Raw genomic sequence first — 9278 nt, forward strand, 5'->3', positions numbered from 1 at the left:
ATTGAATTTCTCTTTTTAACCATATTTTATTGACCTTCATTTGAGTAAACTTATAATGATTAGAATATATAGTTTTTCTTTGGGCACTTTTTAGAAAACTGGGAGTCAAATTATTTTTAAGGCATTCCTTCAAAAACACTATATCTTTTGTCACTTTAGCTATTTTCATCTTTAAGTTGAGGTAGGTGTTAGCTTCTTTGCTTGCCTGGTTGGCATTAGGATTACATAAAATCAGCTTCATGGTCCGTATCGCACTTCAATAGATTCACAATTAAGTATTTAATTTATTTTCCACCTAGTCGATACAATGATTGCTTAAGGCAATTTTTAATGGTCAAAAGTGGTACATGTTTCGTATATTATCAACATCTTCAGCCACATAACACTGTTTAGATGAAAAATATATAAAATTGACAAAGTAATGCTTTAGAGGAAGTGTCCTTAAAATTAACAAGGTGCAAGAGCAAGGAAGATTGCATCATCAATATTACACCCGGCGCAAAACTGTGAAAGAATGACATGAGTTACTGTTCCAAAGGAAAGCAGGCTTAATAAGATTTGACAACTAGGAATTAGTTATATTTTCATCTACATTAATAATAAGAGCCGCACTGTGATATCAGGATTTCTTCGTTTCGATAATTACTTATAAATTGTATAATTTTTAATTTATAAATTGATCTTTTTTCATGAATTATTAAGAAAAGAATATTTATTAGGACAATTTCTCTATGGAATATTGTACAAGTGTTTCCTTGACGACTGCTTTCTATTGTAGAAATAATTTATATATTTTCTCTTGAGTTATTTGTTTGTTTTAATCTTGTCAATCTTATGTTAATTTTAAGGACACTTCCTCTAAAGCATTACTTTGTCAATTTTATATATTTTTCATCTAAACAGTGTTATGTGGCTGAAGATGTTGATAATATACGAAACATGTACCACTTTTGACCATTAAAAATTGCCTTAAGCAATCATTGTATCGACTAGGTGGAAAATAAATTAAATACTTAATTGTGAATCTATTGAAGTGTGATACGGACCATGAAGCTGATTTTATGTAATCCTAATGCCAACCAGGCAAGCAAAGAAGCTAACACCTACCTCAACTTAAAGATGAAAATAGCTAAAGTGACAAAAGATATAGTGTTTTTGAAGGAATGCCTTAAAAATAATTTGACTCCCAGTTTTCTAAAAAGTGCCCAAAGAAAAACTATATATTCTAATCATCATAAGTTTACTCAAATGAAGGTCAATAAAATATGGTTAAAAAGAGAAATTCAATTTATGTATAAAAGAAAGAAACTTCTTAATGAGAAAATGTACTTCGCGCACCTCTCAGCACCACTGAACTTGCTTCCTCTTGAATGGGATTCTTTCCAGAAACATATCAATGAAAAAATGGAGAACACACTTAAAATGAAACAAGAAATTTTGGATAATAAATTATTTAAGTTGAAAAATTTAGCATCTAATAGAGAAGAAAGAAGGTTAGTTCCTAATGTTACGTTTGATGATAGTGTTTATCCACCTCCAATTAAAAACTTGTCTGAGATAGAATTTAATGAAGAAGAAACCTCTGTTTTAAGTCAAGGCCCTAATTTCAATTGGCCAAGTTCAAATAAAAGTTATGATTTAATCACCACATTAGCTGAAACAGAAACAGCAATACAGAATCTACCTGTAGACTTACAGAATGACATAAGGTATGAAGCTAAGAAGAAAATTCCTATTTTAGTAAAAGGTTTACAATCACTTCGAGGCACCAACAATGCGGTTAATAACTTGAAACAAAAAATCAAACGAAATAACTTAATTATCACAAAAGCAGATAAAGGAGGAACAGTTGTGGCCCTAGATAGAAATGTTTATATTGAAAAAACAGAAACATTTTTTAATAACAATTCGTTTAGTACAGTTGATAAAGACCCGACATCACGTATTCAGAGGGATCTTAAAAAACTATTAAAAAGCACGTCTTTCTTGTTTAATGAACATGATGTGCAAACATTAATAAATATGAACCCTAGACTCCCGACTGCGAGAGCACTACCGAAATTACATAAACAGGGAGAACCGATTAGACCTATCATAAATTTCAAAAATAGCCCCATTTATAAAACTTCTAGATTTATACATAATTTCTTATCAAGTAAATACGTATTTCACATTGTAAAACACCTATCAAAAACTCAGTGGATTTTTGCAATCAAGTTAAAGATTTTAAACTTGGATCATCTCACACGACATGTTCGTTTGACATAACCAACATGTATACAAACATTCCAATAGAAGACACTATCAGAATCATTAAGAAGAATTTAACGAAGAACAAATTAGTAAGCATACCAGAAATTGAAGATTTTATTAATGTTTTAAAATTCATGTTAAATCACAAAATTATTTTACGTTTAATAATAAAATTTACCGACAAAAAGGACTCTCAATGGGAGCCCCAGCATCAGGAATATTGGCTAATATATACTTAGACTATTTGGAACACACGAAAATTATTAATCAAATACAGGGTTTGGATTTTTGGACACGTTATGTGGACGATGTTTACGCTATAATAGATAACAGACTCACCGATAGCAATAAAGTTTTAAATATATTGAATAATTTGGATTCCAATATAAAATTCACTTTAGAAGAAGAAGTTGAAAAATCACTGAATTTTCTGGACATAGTCACAACAAGAGAAGAAAAAGGATTTTCTTTCAAAATACACAGAAAATCCACTTTCACACTGACCACTATCAAGAACAACTCGTTACACCCTGAGGCACAGAAAAGATCAGCATATTATAGTTACGTTAACAGAGCGTTTAGTATTCCTTTATCCAAATCTGAAAGGAATAATGAACTGTTGTTTATCCGACAACAAGCCCTCTTGAATGGTTTCAACAATAACATGATTGATAAAATAATTAATAAATTTTCGGAGAAGCAACAATCTAAATTAGCAGTCGAACCTAGTAAAACTGAAAAATATATCAAGTTCACATATAATAATCCAAACATTCATGTAATAACAAATTTATTTAAGAGAAAAAATTTCAAAATTGCATTTTCCACCAATAACAACATGAAACATAGTATTTTCAACCATGATACAATAAATCTCTCGGAAAAAGATAAATTTTTTGATTCCGGAATATATAAACTCACATGCTTTGAATGTAAGAATACATACATAGGACAATCTGGCCGCAATTTTAAAGTTAGATATTTGGAACATGTGAATGCTGAAAAACATAGAAGATTCTCAGCAATGGGATCACACATGACTGCCACAGGTCATAAATTTACCAACATAGAACAAGACCTGACCATCATAAAAAAGTTAAAAAAGGGCAGCTTAATGAACACATATGAAGACCTGTACATTCATCTAGACCAACTTGTAAAGAAAAATGATAACCTTAATGAGGCTGTAGAATATAAGAATCCATTATATTATCAAATTCTAGTATATTTGAAAATGCTTGAGAAGGATCACGAAAAAAGAATTGGAATTTCTCCACCTACAGATAGCCCTACAACTTGTTCCTCCTCAGTTGAAGCTATAGGTGACAGCAAGGAAGTTCTTGACACACCTATATCCCCCGCTCCTCCACCTCCTCAGGTGCAAGAGCAAGGAAGATTGCATCATCAATATTACACCCGGCGCAAAACTGTGAAAAAATGACATGAGTTACTGTTCCAAAGGAAAGCAGGCTTAATAAGATTTGACAACTAGGAATTAGTTATATTTTCATCTACATTAATAATAAGAGCCGCACTGTGATATCAGGATTTCTTCGTTTCGATAATTACTTATAAATTGTATAATTTTTAATTTATAAATTGATCTTTTTTCATGAATTATTAAGAAAAGAATATTTATTAGGACAATTTCTCTATGGAATATTGTACAAGTGTTTCCTTGACGACTGCTTTCTATTGTAGAAATAATTTATATATTTTCTCTTGAGTTATTTGTTTGTTTTAATCTTGTCAATCTTATGTTAATTTTAAGGACACTTCCTCTAAAGCATTACTTTGTCAATTTTATATATTTTTCATCTAAACAGTGTTATGTGGCTGAAGATGTTGATAATATACGAAACATGTACCACTTTTGACCATTAAAAATTGCCTTAAGCAATCATTGTATCGACTAGGTGGAAAATAAATTAAATACTTAATTGTGAATCTATTGAAGTGCGATACGGACCATGAAGCTGATTTTATGTAACTCTTCTCTGTCGTCGAGGCATGTTTGACAGGGAACACTTCACTGCACAGACTGCAAGTCAACTACGCTACACCAGAGTCTGTATACTGGAGTTGATTCCTCCGCGACCAATCACGTGGGGAGACCTGTAGCAACAATCCAATGGGTCTGAAACTTTGATCGTTTACATACTTACATGGCATCGTTCCATATCTTGAAAATCAACACAAACGACCATTGCCTTCATGGTGTTGCAATGTCCACTTTCTTAAGTGTAGGTTTAAAATTTGTTATATACAGATCAGGATTAGATAGTGCTGCAATTACTGGCTCCTGATTACATAAGTAGGAAGAACTAAATATTTATGTGCAGGCACACACATATGCGAGCAGGTCAGGTGCATGATTAACAGTGTAAAAATATCATCCCGAAGTTTATAGACAACTGAAATCCATTTGGATTATTGACAAAGAGATAGTGTAATGAAATCTATTTTCTTTTTACGAGATGCTATTTGTGAAGACAGTTTAAGTATATTCACTAAAGAAAATAAATAGACATTTTTTGAAGTCTGTTAGGGGCACTGAGAGATCTATGTCATGGTTTTTGAATAAGTCATTAAATGTTCTACACATCCTTACTAATGGTGAATTTTTGTGAATTTATATGTTGGATAAGGGATTGCAAACATACGTCCGGCTACGCAAGTTTGATTTGCTTACATTAAAATGTATTCTGGCTAGTAGATCACCACTGTCTATATTGCCATTTATAATTTTAATTTCCTCCTCTGCGAACCATGTGACCATGCCGCGGTGGGGAGGCTTGCGTGTCCCAATGATGCAGATAGCCGAGTCGCAGGTGCAACCATATCGGATGGGTATCTATTGAGAGACCAGACTAACGAATGGTTCATCGAAAGGGGGGGTAGCAGCCTTTCGGTAGTTGCAAGGGTGGCAGTCTAGATGAGTGACTGATACGACCTTGTAATAATACTCAACATTGCTTGGCTGTGTTGATACTGCTACACGGCTGAAAGCAACGGGAAACTACAGCCGTAACTAACTCCCGAGGACATGCAGCTCTCTCTGTATGAATGATGTACTGATGATGGCTTCATCCCGGGTAAAATATTCCGGAGGTAAACTAGTCCCCGATTCGGATCTCCGGGTGGGGACTACATGAGAGGGGGCGATCATCAGGAAGATGGATACTGACATTCTGCGAGTCGGAGCGTGGAATGTTAGAAGTTTGATCGTTGTGGTAGGTTAGAGAATCTGAAAAGGGAGAAGGATAGGCTAAAGTTAGATGTAGTTGGTATAAGTGAAGTAGGTTGGCAGGAAGAACAAGATTTTTGGTCAGGCGACTACCGAATTATCAACACAAAATCAAACAGGGGAAATGCAGGAGTTGGTTTAATAATGAATAAGAAAATAGGGCAGCGGATAAGCTACTACGACCAGCATAGTGAAAGAATTTTGTTGTCAAGATAGACACCAAACCAATGCCCACCACAATAGTGCAGGTCTATATGCCTACTAGTTCAGCGGATGATGAAGAAATCGAAAGAATATATGAGGAGATAGAAGATTTAATACAATATGTAAAAGGTAAAACGAGAATCTAATTGTGATGGGAGACTGGAGTGCAGTAGTAGGCCAAGGAAGAGAAGGTAGTACAGTAGGAGAATTTGGATTGGGACAAAGGAACGAAAGAGGAAGTCGGCTGGTTGAATTCTGCACTGATCATAATTTAGTCCTTGCCAATACTTGGTTCAAACACCACAAACGACGGCTGTATACGTGGACGAGACCTGGAGACACTGGAAGGTATCAAATAGACTTCATTATGATTAGGCAGAGATTCAGAAACCAGGTGTTGGATTGCAAAACTTTCCCAGGAGCAGACGTGGACTCTGACCACAACTTGTTGGTCATGAAATGCCATCTGAAGTTGAAGAAATTGAAGAAAGGAAAGAATGCAAAAAGATGGGATCTAGACAAGTAGAAAGAAAAGAGTGTGAGGGATTGTTTCAAGGAACATGTTGCACAAGGACTAAATGAAAAGGCTGAAGGAAACACTATAGAGGAAGAGTGGAGAGTCATGAAAAATGAAGTCAGTAGGGCCGCTGAAGAAATGTTAGGACGGAAGAAAAGATCAACTAAGAATCAGTGGATAACTCAGGAGATACTAGACCTGATTGATGAACGACGAAAATACAAGAATGCTAGAAATGAAGAGGGCAGAAAAGAATACAGGCGATTAAAGAATCAAGTCAATAGAAAGTGCAAGGTAGCTAAGGAAGAATGGCTGAAGGAGAAGTGCAAGGATGTCGAAGGTTGTATGGTTGTAGGAAAGGTAGATGCTGCATACAGGAAAATCAAGGAAACCTTTAGAGAAAGGAAATCTAGGTGTATGAATATTAAGAGCTCAGATGGAAAGCCACTTCTAGGGAAAGAAGACAAAGCAGAAAGATGGCAGGAACATATCCAACAGTTGTATCAAGGTAAAGATGTAGATAATTTGGTTCTGGAAAATGAAGAGGCTGTTGATGCTGATGAAATGGGAGACCCAATTTTGAGGTCAGAGTTTGACAGAGCTGTGAGTGACCTCAATAGGAACAAGGCACCTGGAATTGATGACATTCCCTCTGAATTACTGACTGCCTTAGGAGAAACCAGCATGGTAAGGTTATTTCATTTAGTGTGCAAGATGTATGAGACAGGAGAAGTCCCATCCGATTTTCGGAAGAATGTTGTTATACCTATTCCCAAGAAAGCCGGTGCTGACAGGTGTGAAAACTACCGCACCATTAGTTTAGTATCTCATGCCTGCAAAATTTTAACACGTATTATTTACAGAAGAATGGAAAAACGAGCTGAAGCTGAGTTGGGAGAAGATCAATTTGGCTTCAGAAGAAATGTAGGAACACGTGAAGCAATCCTGACTTTACGTCTGATCTTAGAGGATCGAATCAAGAAGGACAAGCCCACGTACATGGCATTCGTAGATCTAGAAAAGGCATTTGATAATGTTGATTGGACCAAGCTATTTATGATTCTGAAGATGATAGGGATCAGATACCGAGAACGGAGAATTATCTACAATCTGTATAAAAATCAGTCTGCAGTGATAAGAATCGAGGGCTTTGAAAAAGAAGCAGCAATCCAGAAAGGAGTGAGGCAAGGCTGCAGTTTGTCCCCTCTCCTTTTCAATGTTTACATAGAACAGGCAGTAAAGGAAATCAAAGAGAAATTTGGAAAGGGAATCACAGTTCAAGGAGAGGAAATCAAAACCTTGAGATTTGCCGATGATATTGTTATTTTATCTGAGACTGCAGAAGATCTCGAGAAGTTGCTGAATGGTATGGATGAAGTGTTGGGTAAGGAGTACAAGATGAAAATAAATAAGTCCAAAACAAAAGTAATGGAGTGCAGTCGAACGAAGGCAGGTGATGTAGGAAATATTAGATTAGGAAATGAAGTCTTAAAGGAAGTAGATGAATATTGTTACTTGGGTAGTAAAATAACTAACGATGGCAGAAGTAAGGAGGACATAAAATGCAGACTAGCACAAGCAAGGAAGAGCTTTCTTAAGAAAAGAAATTTGCTCACTTCAAACATTGATATAGGAATTAGAAAGATGTTTTTGAAGACTTTCGTGTGGAGCGTGGCATTGTATGGAAGTGAAACATGGACGATAACTAGCTCAGAAAGAAAGAGAATAGAAGCTTTTGAAATGTGGTGTTACAGAAGAATGCTAAAGGTGAGATGGATAGATCGAATCACAAATGAAGAGATACTGAATCGAATTGGCGAGAGGAGATCGATTTGGTTAAATTTGACGAGAAGAAGAGATAGAATGATAGGACACATCTTAAGACACCCAGGACTTGTTCAGTTGGTTTTTGAAGGAAGTGTAGGTGGTAAGAACGGTAGGGGTAGACCAAGATATGAAAATGACAAGCAGATTAGAGCAGATGTAGGATGCAATTGTTACGTAGAAATGAAAAGGTTAGCACAGGATAGGGTGGCATGGAGAGCTGCATCAAACCAGTCTATGGACTGATGACTCAAACAACAACAATTTTAATTTAATAATAAAATAAATAAAAATAAATAAAATAAAAAATAAATTTAATAAAAGTTACATGTTAAATAGGGTATTAGCGCATTCAAGATCTAAGGAGTCTCTCATTTTTATGCCCTTTGTAGCCCTGTCTTTCTTTGGCTGATACCTTCATTCTTCGAAGTGTCATAGGACCTACTCTTCCATTTTTTCCCTCTGATTAGTGTTGATAGAGGATGGTTGTCTTGTTGTACTTCTTCTTAAAATGATAATCAGCACCACCACCACCTGAATAAAGACAAGTAGTGTCAGTAGCAGCAATTGGGAGTTAGAAGTGGGAGGGCACAAAATTGAAGGGTTGGATGCAAGAACCAGGCAGCTCCAGTTTTGCTAATTTTTCAGGAGCTAAAAAAACTGTATAAAATAATTATGAATGATGGTATAAATACTTATTTCTGTCTGTACATCAATTATAACCTCCTTGATTCATTCAGTCTGTTCTGTAGCAGAATTTTCAATTTTCTTGTCTTTTATAGCAATAATTTAATTTTGGAGCCACCTGGTTCTTGCATAGAAAATGTTTAATTCAATGACTTCTCTGTTTTTACTTAACAAAAACTATGTATTTTGCAAAATAAATGACAGTATTTCAATATGCAAACACTTCATGATAAGTCAGAAATTTTAAGAACCTTGAATTTTAAGTGTATCCACTATTAGAGTATGACAGTTGATGTAATTCAATTTCAGATGAGGTGTTTACATTATTTTCTCTTGATTGGCTGGTTATGTTGTAATACCACTTGTCAGTGGGAGGTACATAGCCAGTGCCATTACATCCCAAAATTTTGCTTCCTTGATGTGTAGGGCTTCTGGATACAGTTTCTGACATGCATGACAAAACTTTGGAATTCTGCTCTTTTCCAAGAGCAGAGAAAAACCTGATGCATCCATTGAACATTTAACAGTTCCACGAAATTCTTCACT

The sequence above is a fragment of the Anabrus simplex genome, chromosome 3, assembly GCF_040414725.1.
Source record: "Anabrus simplex isolate iqAnaSimp1 chromosome 3, ASM4041472v1, whole genome shotgun sequence".
NCBI lineage: Eukaryota > Metazoa > Arthropoda > Insecta > Orthoptera > Tettigoniidae > Anabrus > Anabrus simplex.